This window comes from Xiphophorus maculatus, chromosome 17 (assembly GCF_002775205.1).
Source record: "Xiphophorus maculatus strain JP 163 A chromosome 17, X_maculatus-5.0-male, whole genome shotgun sequence".
Lineage (NCBI taxonomy): Eukaryota > Metazoa > Chordata > Actinopteri > Cyprinodontiformes > Poeciliidae > Xiphophorus > Xiphophorus maculatus.
In genome coordinates, this window is record NC_036459.1 from 9,627,332 (window position 1) to 9,640,839 (window position 13,508).

General features: G+C 37.3%; 1 protein-coding gene across 1 annotated transcript in view; it reads left to right on the forward strand.

The window, feature by feature from the left end:
- Window positions 1-9,558: 9,558 nt before the first annotated feature.
- Window positions 9,559-13,508, forward strand: part of LOC111611801 — a 61,805-nt gene continuing 57,855 nt past the window's right edge. Inside the window, exon 1 of the mRNA XM_023349915.1 lies at window positions 9,559-9,578. The gene's annotated coding sequence lies outside the window, so the exon portion shown is untranslated. The remainder of the gene's footprint in view (window positions 9,579-13,508) is intronic.

The window sequence follows — 13,508 nt, forward strand, 5'->3', positions numbered from 1 at the left end:
GTAATTGAAAAGCACAAAAAGTCTCCATCGGCTCCTTTTGCTGCAGTACCAGTTATTCTAGGGGCCTCAAAAGACAACTTCAAAGTCCGCAAATGGCCCCCGGGGCGCACCTTGGACACCCCTGCATTAGAGCATCATAAAGTACCATTATGCATTGATTTTCTTACTACGTTTTAGTTAAAATGTCAACAATAAATTCAGTTTGTGCTCAGTACTAGTTTATTTCTTCCAGACTCCTTTTGAAAATCACTTTATGTCCAACTATAGATACATTTTTAATCTCTTAATCTTGCATTTAATTAACAATAGATTTTAAGATGTTGAATTTTTATGTCTAACTATACCTTAAAACCCATAAAATAAATGACTATTTACATTTTTGCTTCAGTCATCGGGTCACTGTAATCATTGCCTTTCATGGCTTTAGAGCATGTCAACCTAAATTATAGTCTAAAGTGTGACTTTTGTGTTTTTAGGTCCGACAGTTTTGTCTGTATAGAGACAAAAATTAAACTGTAACAAACATAAAAGGCATAAACATAAATGACTAATGAATTCAGCGGCCTAGACAATGTTTAAGTAACCAGCTGGAAAAACAAATATTGGCAGAAAAAGTTCAAAAGTGCAACGGATCAATAATTAGGTAATTAAATGATAACATACTCATTCAATAAATTAGAATATAAAAATGTTCATTTATTCTGGTGAATCAATTCACCAAGTGCAAATTATCTCAGTGATTTTTTATTTTTTTACACAGATTGTGTTGACATGGTTGTATGTTCCTTATTTGCACAGGTTTACTCATTTTAAAGAACATTTTTGCATTTTATATATTTTAAATGCACAAATACACATTAACATTTTGTAAATTTTTTATTATTTTGATAACTACACAGTGTTTATGTTAATTTATATTTCCATGCAGAGAATGTTATTCTTAAAATATATGAAAAAAAAATTATACATTTATTTTGTCAATAATAAATTATTTCTTGTCCACTCTAGAACTATTTAAACAGATAATAAAAAAATAGTGATTTCTGGTATGTTTTATTTTCTGTTTAGACAAAAACAATACCGAAGACGAGCTCTGCATGTGTGAACATTCATCTTCTATGTTTTAGGAACCACATCCTGTCAGAGAACAATGTCTTGATTCACGAGCACATAATAAAAAACGCGATCTTGTTAACACGGAAAGTCTGTGAAATACACATTTTCTGCTGCGTTTGCATGCCTCATCCCAGAGAAACAGTTTTTGGTGGGAAAACCAGAGGTTTTCTGAAACAATGAGTTCTTGTGGTTAGTTAGCTCTAGCGGCTAATTTTGTTCATGCTAACCGCTGCTTTCTGCACAACAAACCACAACAATAATGGTGTTTGATGGGTTTCTGCAGAATCAATTTTTATTTAATTCCAAACAGTTGTTGGAAAATTTTATTTTTAAAATATGTTTCAAGCTTTAGTTTCGTCTACAACCAGAAAATGGTATAACACTAGCCTTCATTAGTACATGTACACCTATCCATCCTATTTGTGACTGGAATATCTGTTATTAATGTGATATTTTGCATTTTTGCTATAAGGTAAACTAAAAAGGATTAAACTCATAAAATGTAATTGTGTAGAAAATCTGTATTGATACTCCTAACATAAGTAAAGTTGAATTTGATCGTGTTTTAAGAAAAAGTTGGTCTTTTTCTCAATGTTCAATTAATCTGATCCACTTCTGTGTCACATTATAATTTATAATAGCCTTTTTACTACAGTTGTACCATTTCAGAAATATAGCAATTTGTAAAAAATAATTGTTTTAAAAGAAGTTAATCAAAATTACAATATTATTCAATTCCAGAAACACCTTATTGGGTTAAAAAGGGAAATTAAATGTTGTTGTAGCTCATCCGGATTTCTTCAAAGATATGTTCTGGATGTTGATGGTTGTGTGCAGGAAAGATCTCCTGTAGTGGTCAGTATTACAGCGATTCTGAATAAGCTTCTGACTCAAGTCAGACCATTTTAATACTCCTCATTTTAAGATAAATTCTTTGCACAATTATCTCGAGAGGTTCCAGCATTCTGCATCAGCTTGTCAAGCTTTTTATCAATATTTTCTATTGTTCTTTGTTGCTTTAGCATCACACCAATAAACATGTGACATGTGAAAGTTAGCGCACAGAGACAAAACCCCTCAGGACTCATGACGTTCACAATTTCAGGGTCTACAGGAAGAAAACAATGCTGTACTTTTGCTTGTCCCCAGGATGCATCTGGTTTTTGAACAATTAGTTTTTCACAGGAAACTTTTCTTAAAGAGGTTTCTCCTTGTATCACACACTCAAACAGTTTGAAGTGTGAATGCTGCTTTTAAAATTGTGTATTTTCTGCAGAACTTCAGGTCTTACTGGTGCAATATGCAGTAAAAGTGTTGGATACACAGCAAATATCGAGGGAAAACTTTAAATCTGTTGATCAAAATTATTTGCAAAGTTTAAAAGAACCCATCTTGGAAACTTGGAAGAAATCACACTTTTTCCAGAAAATTCTGTTTACTCTGTGTAAGAATTTTACTAAATAAAAGATTCAAAACTAAATTCAACGCAGGGACCAACAGGCTCCACAAGAGGGCGATGTTGGTTAGATAATCAGCAAACACCACCTTCCTCCCAGTGTTATCTCAAATGTTTTTGCAGTTCATTAAAAATGCCAAACTACACCTGCCTTTGATTGTTCCTCTCTACTGTCACCACATGCATGCTAACAGCTTAATGTAAACGAACAACCTGACATTAAATAATCCGCTCTCCTTTGTTGTTGAACATTTATTTGGATGGAAGTGGGCTGAGTGTCATTGGACTATATTGGAATGAGTGAGATTTCTGTTAATTATGCAATTGGATATTAACTGAATTGTTTCTGTTGAAAAATGGCTTAAAATGCAGTTTTTTGATTTCTAACTAAATGTAACTAAAGTGAAGTTTCAGGAAGTTCTAAAAAAAATTACAATATTAACCATATACATAGATTATGCTTGAGACAAGTAGTGACAAAGCAAACCAATATTTATACTGTACTTAGTATACAAATTATGTAATATTTATTTACTTTTTAACATAATTTGTAAGATAAATATTATATATATTGTTTGTAATACTGGAAACCTTTATTTGTTAGGTTTCATTTCATTTAAAAAAGACTGTAAAATATATAAGCTCTTGCTCAGGTCATGTTTCTGCTAATTGACTCACCTGCTGCTCATTTGTTTTATTTGCAGTAAATCAATCAATCAATCAATCAAATTTTATTTGTATAGCACATTTCAGCAGCAAGACATTTCAAAGTGCTTTACATCATTACAAACACAGAAACACAATGCAATATAGAATCAATAATCAAAACAAAGCATTAAGTCAATTTCCATCCATAAATTTGTAATTGATTACATTTCAAATACAATTCTAAACAGGTGGGTTTTTAGTTGAGATTTAAAAGAAGTCAGTGTTTCAGCTGTTTTACAGTTTTCTGGAAGTTTGTTCCAAATTTGTGGTGCATAGATGCTGAAAGCTGCTTCTCCTCGTTTGGTTCTGGTTCTGGGGATGCAGAGCAGACCAGAACTGGAAGACCTGAGAGGTCTGGAAGGTTGATACAATAACAGCAGATCTTTAATGTATTGTGGTGCTAAGCCGTTCAGTGATTTATAAACTAACAACAGTATTTTAAAGTCTATTCTTTGAGCTACAGGGAGCCAGTGGAGGGACTTTAAAACTGGTGTTATGTGCTCTATCTTCCTGGTTTTAGTGAGAACCCGAGCAGCAGCATTCTGGATCAGCTGCAGCTGTTTGATTGATTTGTTGGACAGACCTGTGAAGACGCTGTTGCAATAATCAATACGACTGAAGATGAATGCATGGATGAGTAAAGCACATTTTAAATCGCTCCTAATTTCTGGAACGATTCATCTGAGACATTTCTGTAAGTTTTTATCATCTTATAAAGTGGTATTGATTAGGACTAGGTAAAATTATTACAGCATATTTGGTGTTAGAACTATTTTAATAGCTCAAATACCAAATATACAGTACAGACCAAAAGTTTGGACACACCTTCTAATTCAATGGGTTTTCTTTATTTTCATGACTATTTATAAGGCAAGAAATCCCACTTATTAACCTGACAGGGCACACCTATGAAGTGAAAACCATTTCAGGTGACTACCTCTTGAAGCTCATCAAGAAAATGCAGAGTGTGTGCAAAGCAGTAATCACAGCAAAAGGTTGCTACTTTGAAGAAACTAGAATATAAGAGGTATTTTCTGTTGTTTTACACTTTTTTGTTTAGTGCATATTTCCACATGTGTTATTCATAGTTTTGATGCCTTTAGTGTGAATCTACAATGTCAATAGTCATGAAAATAAAGGAAACTCATTGAATTACAAGGTTTGTCCAAACGTTTGGTCTGTACTGTACCTTGATGAATGAATATACTTTTTTCGTCCTCAAATGGGAAATTCACAACATGCACAGTGGAGACAGCTATGGTCTTCCTCAATCAGCTCCAAGGATAATGAAACGACAACCATTAGCATTACACCTCAATATTTCAGCTTTTCCAGCTGCATACAATTCAGATATTTTTAATTTTCTATGGAGAAAACCGCTTGCCGTCAGTGTTGCCCTCACAATGAGCCTCAGAATGTGGGACCTACTGGTCAGTAATCAGAGATGTGATGTCACATGACCCCTGTAAGGTCAGCTTGTACAGTGGATGGAGCGCTCCCCTCTGAGTCATTCTCCATCATTACTGATGATGGACACAATTACTCGTTTATCAGCAGAAGTGATTCTGAGACGACCAACACACTGCGATTCTGTTTCTGTAATAATGATTTGCCAGATGTGAATCTGTGGCCTCGAAATCATTTATTATTTTGTCACAATTATGCAACTCCAGCAATTTTTTTTTTATTTGTAAAAAAGTGGATTTGTTTGAAACCGACTCTGCACACAGAGCGTTGCTGTGCAGAAGGAGTAGCAGGGGTGCTTAGAGATGATAATCGCTTATACACTTGTGAGGCTCCTAATTGTGCTTTCATGAGATGTCGTTGATTAATGGACAAGATGATGGACATCCTGTGAATGTTGTCCACATGTGCGCTGTCCACGGGGGGTGCCGAAGAATCCACTTCAGCATTGTGAAGGCGCCTTTCTGAGAGGAAGAAAAAAAGGGGGCACAAAGTGAAAGTTTGGGACTTTGGGCAGCGCCGTTGTGAGGCGGAGTGAATGAGAGCCGGAGTCGTGCAGCCCGCCACATGGGACGTTCTCACTCAGGATAATGGAGGCCTTTCTGTGGCTCTTAACCCTCTTGTTGCATGCTGGGAATGGGCAGCCGTGCGCCTGCCGCTGACAACAGACACGCTCTCCCAGCTGAATAATTGAATTCTTACTCCCAGGAAAGTCTGCCCTTCTTCTTCTTCTCTTCGGACGTGTCCCGGGCCACACGTGGGCCTGACAGAAACTCTCCCAGGATTAACTTGTTTTCCAGGGAGGGGAAGACTGGATGTTGAATTGTATGGCTGCTAGAACAAATGGGGAACAGAGTTGGAAAAGTAGTGAAAAGAGTATTTACAGATGAACCATTGTCTAAAAGTTGTATCCATTCTTGCACTTTCATTAAAGTCTGTTTTTCAGGTTCAGTCTTTAAATCCTGACCACTATATTTTCAAGAAAGTGTTAAATTTAATTTCAAAATTCACATTTTTATGCTTCCATTTGTGTTTCTACTGTTTCTAAAAACAACCCAAACGGTTACAAAACCCACCAAGATGTTTTTTGACAATAAGTTAATGCTTTTTGGTGTTTCATCTAGTAACCCCAGTGAATCCCAGCCCATTACTTAGCAACCCCAGCGGAACTCTGCCGGTCGCCTAGCAACCCAAATGGAACTCCAGCACATTTGGCCAACTGGTTTTACCGTTTCTGGAAAAGGCGAGTGTTTTTTTGTTGACTTACCATTCAGAAACCATTCGCTGCATTCTTGTTGGTTGTGTAGGGGGCTGCACTAATGCTTTTCAAAGATATACAGTTGTGTAATTGTACATCTGTTTGCAACTGTTTTCACATCTGAGTGTAAACGTTGTGTTAGGGGGAGTGGCCAACAGCAGCTTATTTGGATTTACAGTAACAGAACCCTCAAAATAGGCAGAACTGACCAGACTAAAATCTCATTACAAAAAAATTTAATTAATATGTTTTGTACAGCCTAACCTGTTCAAGGAAGCATAACAAAACACCTTAAAGGCTGCACTTGAGTTAAAAGTGTGGATTAATTGAGATCTAGTTGAGGTGTGCTGGGCTTTTATGGTGAAAAAAATCACCTGTTCCAAAAGATTAAACTTGTAATTTATTGGTCCATCTATGTTAAGTAGGGTGGCTGAAGGTATTTGTGATCTACTCTTCCCATAAAACAGCATTAAAAATTCCTCAATAATATTTATTAATGTACTTCAAACCTTCTCTTACCTTTCTGGAAGAGTTACACCAATTGCTCTGTAATTGTTTTTATAGATTATGTTAGAAGTACCAGTGCCCACCATGGGGAAAAAGTCCTTTTTTGTTCCCTTTGTTATATAAGTGACAAAATCGGGGGACAGTTATGACTTTCACGGTCCAGTTAATGGCTCACAAACCCCTAAACAACTCAGCTCCCTCTGGTTATTGACAACCTGATGTGCATTCAAAATTAAAATCGATAGCGAAACAGAAAAAAGGAGAAAAAAGCTATTGATTTTTGGACTTTAAAGGCTTTATTTAGCTTGACAGCTGCATGGTACAGAGGGATAGTGTTGCCTGCAGGTGGCTTTCAGGTTATTTTATTTCCTACAAATGTCGAGATCTAGATCAGATTGAGGTTGTTTTGGTGAGCATGTCACTGAAGGGGATGCTGCTGCGTGTTTGTGGTCATTGCAGGACGTGCTGCTTCTTTGCCCCGGGCCGATGAGCTCATCAGGTGGCGGGTGTGAGCCGTAGGCAGGGGTCATCGCCTCCGTCCTGCTCTGCGACCAAACACAAAAGGTGTTTCCTTCCTTCAGCTGCGCTCACTTTCACCTGTCACTCAGACTTTTCGGGGTAGCTGCGCCTGTGGAGGGCGGCTCCAGGTGAGCGTTCAAGTGTGGCTGATGATTCATTGGCAGTCCATCTTCAGGGAACAACATGCTAGCTTTAGCGACAAACTGTAGGCTCATTACTGCTGCCTGACATTTGTAAAGTTACACAGATAAAAGTAATTTAGGTTTAGCCTGTCATAGGAACAAAACAATGGAGATGTAGTCACAGTATTACTATATGTTACTGAATATTTAGTTTGCTTATTAATAGGAATTAGAAATGTATATATTAGAAATTAATGAATAATGTGAAAACATAACTTTGAATACTTGTAGACCGCTTTTAAAAAATAATAATAATTTAATTGTATAGTCCTACAGACCTAAAGACGAACGATCTAGATTCAGCAAACAGCTTCAGTTATTACAGCTAGCTTCTGCAACCTAATGTTCACTTCAACTCTCTCTGATTGTATAGAAGTAGTGTAAGTTGTCTATATGTTTTTCAATCTAGTTCTTGTGTGCCCCTTTTTTCTAATGTCGCCCTGGGCAACTGCCCTTACTGCCGCTGATTATCATTCAGATTTAAAGTGAAAAATTTTTTTTTGTGTGTAAATTTGAACATTTATGATTAAAATATAGTTTTGGGGGGGTTTCCTAGGTAATTTGTGATGCCCAATCAAAAATGGCATAATCAGCAAAACTTCACGACATTTAAAGTTTTCATATTTGCTATTTGCCTCAAGATTTAAAGAGAATCTGAATAAATTCAAGACACATTTACATCTATGTAAATAAATTGCAATCTCTACTTAAAAAAAGATTGTGTAAATAGTTTTTTGCTTGACTCATTGACGTATGTATAAAGATGCTTCTCCATAGTTGCAAACAATTAAAAGCCGTGTTTTGTCATTGGGTGGCGTGTTTATTGGCCTCACTTCAACGTTTTCATGTTTGCTTTTGGAGCTGTCCTCAGGTCTCTGTTTACACAGCCGTCTCTGGCAGAACGCACAATGTACTGTAGGTGGAGAAAACGCAGACATAATGAGAAGCCTGCGACTGATCCTCTTTCATGCTGCTTGTAACACAAAACATGCGTGGAAAACACACAAAGGGGAAATTACTCTGCAGCTAATAATCACAGTGATGTGTGACAAGTCATTTCCTCACAATGTATGAATGTAATGTGGGAAAGCAACAAAACTAAATCTTGTTACTGGATGCCACAGTAAAGATTTCCAAACATCTTTGAGTTTATTTTTCTTCATTTTAATAACAAAAATAGATTAAAACTACTTCTAAGTAAAAGATTTAATATATTAAAGGCATAAAATATGTTACATTTACAATTTAATTGAGTTTTTTCAGATGGAAACCAGGCATTTTTGTATGTTTATTTCTAGAACCAGAATAGCTTTCATCCAGATCTACATTTATAGATAGCGCTATGATGCAAATGAAGAAAGAAAACAAATTCTTTAAAATAATATTTTAATTTATTTCAATCAAGAACTCAAGCAGATATACAGCTCTGGAAAAAAAATTAAGAACCCACTGCACTGAATCCCATTGAAAACCTGCTGGTTATTCCACTAAATGTTGTTTTTTTTTTAACTCTTCTTGAGTTAAAACATTAGTATTGTTGTTTCTAAATGAATATTAACTTGGTTTCTTTGCAGTATTTGAGGTCTGAAATCACTGCATCTTTTTCGTTATTTTGACCATTTCTCATTTTCTGCAAATAAATATTACATTTTTGCTTAGAATTTTGGAGACATGTTGTCACTAGTTCATAGAATAAAAGAACAATGTTAATTTTACTCAAACATATACCTATAAAACCGTAAAATCAGAGAAACTGATCATTTTAAGTTGTCTCTATTTTTTCCAAAGCTGTATGTGCAAGCTTTTATAGTCGTTAGTGCTATTGAATCCCTTTCAAAAAGTAAAAAAAAAATATTGTGAATGTGACTTTTTAAAAATTATTATTTCTAAGCATATTCCCCAGTTAAACTGTAAATTACAATCCACAAGCAACATAAACAGCATTTTGAATCATATTTTTAAGGTTTTACACACTCATTTAAAAAGTTTTTTCCTTACTGCATATTGCTCCAAAAGTTGCGAATGTATCAACTTTGCAGGTTATTGGTAAGCTTATAGTATTGTCATTTACACAGAAGCAATAATTGACACAAACAAAATAGATTTCTGTTCTATTAATAAGAGTTTCTATTGGTTGCAACAGCTGTGTTCAACAAGTGGCTCCACGTCAGTCTAGCTAAGTTGCTCTGTACCTTTCTCCACCAGCAGAGGGTGACATTCGCTCTTCCGTCTGTCAGCTACGACTCCGGCCCCTCCCGTCGCCATCGAAGCGGTAACCTCTCCTAATCCCCTCCTCCCCTTGTTGCTGTGGAGACGGCTCAGACGAGCAGGTGATGCATTGACAGGGAGCAGATGGTTCCCCGTGGAGGTAAGCATGGCTGAACAATGCTTCCATATTCATCATAAAGTCTTGCTGACTCTCAGTGTCTCTCTTCTTCAAATGTGTTTGCATGCATAACTTCAAAGCTGAAAAACACACACACACACCCACACACACACACACACAGTCGTGTTTTCATCACTTGTGGGGACTTTACGTTGACTTATATTTATTTTTTACAGCTAAACCCTTACCCTCTCGCTAACCCTAACCATTACATAGCAAACTCTTACCCCAACTCTAGCCCTGCCCCTATCAATCACATACCTAACTCCTTACCCAAAAAATGGCATTTCCCCTCATGGGGACCAAAATGTCCCCACAAGGAGCAGTGGTCCCCACAACTCCACATTGTAGACAGAAGTAAGTCCCCACCAGGGTATAAAAACCTGGTTCACACACACACACACGCATAGATGTTTGTTGACCTGATGGTTCTGTGAATACAGCAGAGTTTGTACAGTCTGAGCGAGGTTGTGGCAGGTTAAAGTGGGGGACCGTGGCCTCCAGGGGGTGCTGTGGGAGAGAGAAGTTGAGGCAAAAAATCCAATCCCAGTTATTTTTTTTTTATTCTTACAATTTCTGTTTTCTGTTATTCAATCTTTTTTATATATATATAAAATATAAGTTAAAATAATAGATTTAAATGTTATTTTTTTCGCTCCATTTTCTGATTGGCTTGTTCCTCAAGCAAGCACGAGCAAGAAAGCCCAGCAGTGGATGGCACTGCTGCAAAAAACCTACAAGAACCATGGGAATAAAATGAAATAAAATTCAGTGTAATTAATATAAAATATTACATTACGTTTCTTTACATATTTTGTACCATTGCCTGATGGTTTATAAAACTTTCCCCTCAACCTGATGAATAGAAGCTAGTTTACTGTATTTTAGATGGAGGCGTTTGTGTCCTGCAGGTGTTCCTGAGCTTTTCGCCGCAGTAACTCACTCCTCTAAAGAAGCTCCGTCTTTAGCCGCTGTCTCCCTTGGAGATAAAGTACAGACACCCGTCTCTGCCTGCCTCTTTCATTCAGCTAACTCCTGAATAATCCAGCAACAATACGCTTCTCCAAGGCAGTGAGCAGGGATTCCACCCTCGTTTCGGGAGGAGGGGATCGGCTAATGCATGTAAAAAACAGCCATTTTTTTCCTTGAATAAGTGGTGAAGGGGAAAAAGTGCGTGTCACAATAGAAGCTGTGAAGCGCTACGCTTAACCCACCACACCTGGAGCACACAACGGGGAGTGAAAGTGGCAGGCCACCTCTTCTCCCCCCCGACTTCACCCATCATCACCTATCAAAACAGGCTGTAGGAAGCTGGGTTGGGTGGACGGGGAAGGGGGGGCCTTGCTATGATAAAGACGCACAGTGAGGAGCCATTCAAGGGCCCTGTCCCATAATGGAGTCACTAATAGGTGCCTATTCAGTGAGGAAAGTGTTTGCTGGAGGAGGGGGAGAAAAAAAAGTTTCAGGGAAGCAACAATCACTTTGTCTGAGGCCTTGTGTATGTAAAATTTATGCAGCACTCCACCCCGTCCCCAACTCTTTCTGCTGTCCTTTCATTTAAAGAGCGTCACCACTGAATAGGCGACATACATAGTTTGGAGTCTTTCTTTCATCCTTACTTGAAAATAAACTGAATGGTCGGCTCTCGAGCGAGTCCAGTCTGAGGTTGTTCTCAGAAAACTCGTGCTGTAAACTTAGACAGACGACCAGCATTTACACAATAATGTCTTTACCGATTGGTTTAAATGTAAAATCGGTCTAAAAAGCAGTAAAAGTTTCAAGAGAACTTCAGTTTGAACAATTTATGAGCTGTAAGGGTGTTCTTTCTTTTACCGTGGTTTTCATCTGTGGTCCTCTAATTTTTTTTCTTAAAACATTTTGAAATGAACATTGTTTGGTGTTTGCTTAGGGGACCTGTTATGCAAAATTCTCTTTTTGCATGTTTATAAACTCCCATTTTGGTTGACATTGTTTCTAAAAAACTGCCCAAGCACTAATTACACAATAAATTAATGATTTTTGGTGTATGTTTAAAAAAAAACTCCTAAATATTGAGTCAAAATCAACAGAAACTGTACTGTTACCTAAGTGCAGGTTCAGCACGTTTGGTCAGCTGGTTTTACCGCTCTATAATGGCTGCTGGAAAAGACAAGAATTTTGTTATTGACTTACCATCCAGAAACCACCTGCTTTATTCTTGTTTGTTGTGCAGGAGGCTCCACGTCTGCTTTTCAAAGATGTAAGGTTGTATAATTGCTTATCTGTTTTCAACCATTTTCACAAGCGAGTGTAAATGTTGACTTGTGGGGAGGGGTGTGTGCAAATTATTTGGATTACAAGGGACAATAGGCCCTAAAACATCTAGTTTTGAAAGGAGTAAAAATAGGCAGAACTGAGAAGAAGAAAAATAATTTTTTGTAAAAAAAAATTATGAATATGTTTTGTGCAGGTTTGTCCTAATCTGTTCAAGGAAGCAGTGGTGCACTTTAAAAAATGAAGGAAAGCAGCAGAATAAGTAGTGGCTTGCCTGACAGCAGGATATTGCTCATTTTAACAAAAAAATTACTTAATATTGCTTAAAAAGTACTGGTTCCATTTTCCTCCAGCGAAATAATCTGCCAATGGTACAAGTACTTTTTCATTAAGATTAAGGGTTTATTGACTTAAACAAGCTCCTATAGTTTGGTGAAACGTTACTTATAAGTTAGTTTTGTCTGATTTCAAGTGTACTAATATATGTGCACTAGAAACTAGGCCAAAATACTTGGTAAGATTTTGTGTTTTTGCAGTGAGGACACCCACTGCCACTACTCCTCAGCAGGGAAACTGACCTCGTGGGTGAGCTGACTAATCTGGAAATACTGAGACCATATTGTAAGAGATTGAATAAAATATGGCGGCCATATTGTGGTTTGCGTCAAGCAGCTTAGCTGACAGATTGATGAGTTGAGAAAATAGCGGCGCTAACCACAGGACAAGCGGAGGCTCCCAGCATGGCATGGTAACCGGGGTTTGGAGTCAGGCCTGCTGCCCACAGCAGCCGGTGCAGGTCACGGCTCTTTGATTGTCCGTCCCGCTCCTGACAAAGGGCAGCGTGTGGTGGGCAGGGCAGCTTTTCTTAAAACAGCATGATAGCTCTTGTATTTTTATGTGCTTTGTCAGCTCTTGTGTGCTGATGTATGTGTTTGTTGGCATCCTCATTAAAAGGCTGTTATTTGTTTGTTCTTTGAATATAAGGATTTTCTTTTTGTCTAGGAATACATTTCTGCATTGACAACCAAGAATTTATGTCATTATTCCTTTTGTGCGCTGTGAGGAAATGTTTATTTATGACTCCAGTAAACATCACCTACCAGTAAGAGGAGCTATTTTTGATTGGATTTGGTGTTACTATCATACTGCTCTGTGAAAACGTGTTTGCACTCCTGTAGATTAGTTTCTTTGACTAAAATAAGCAAATTTTGTCAAGACGTTCGAACATATTTTCATATCAAAGATAACCAGAGTAAATGCATAAAGCAGTTTTCTATAAATGTTCCTTTTTTAAGTGGATTTTGGCAATAAACTTATGTTTTGTGGTGTCTTGAAAATGAGCGGTTTCAAATGTCTTCGGAATGTAACGTCACAAATTAACATTGCTCTTCGCCTAGCAACCCCAGGGAAACTCAGCCTGTTACCCAGCAACGCCAGCAGAACTCCACTCGTCTCCTAGCAACCCAAGCTGAGCTCCAGCAGTATTGTTTAGCTGATTTTACCACTGTATGTGTTGTACAATGGCTACTGGAAAATTGTTTTGTTGTTGACTTACCATCCAGAAACCACTTGCTGAATTATTGTTCGTTGTGCAGGAGGCTCTACTAATACTTTTTAAAGATGTACGGCTATATAATTGCAGCCATTTTCACATGTGAG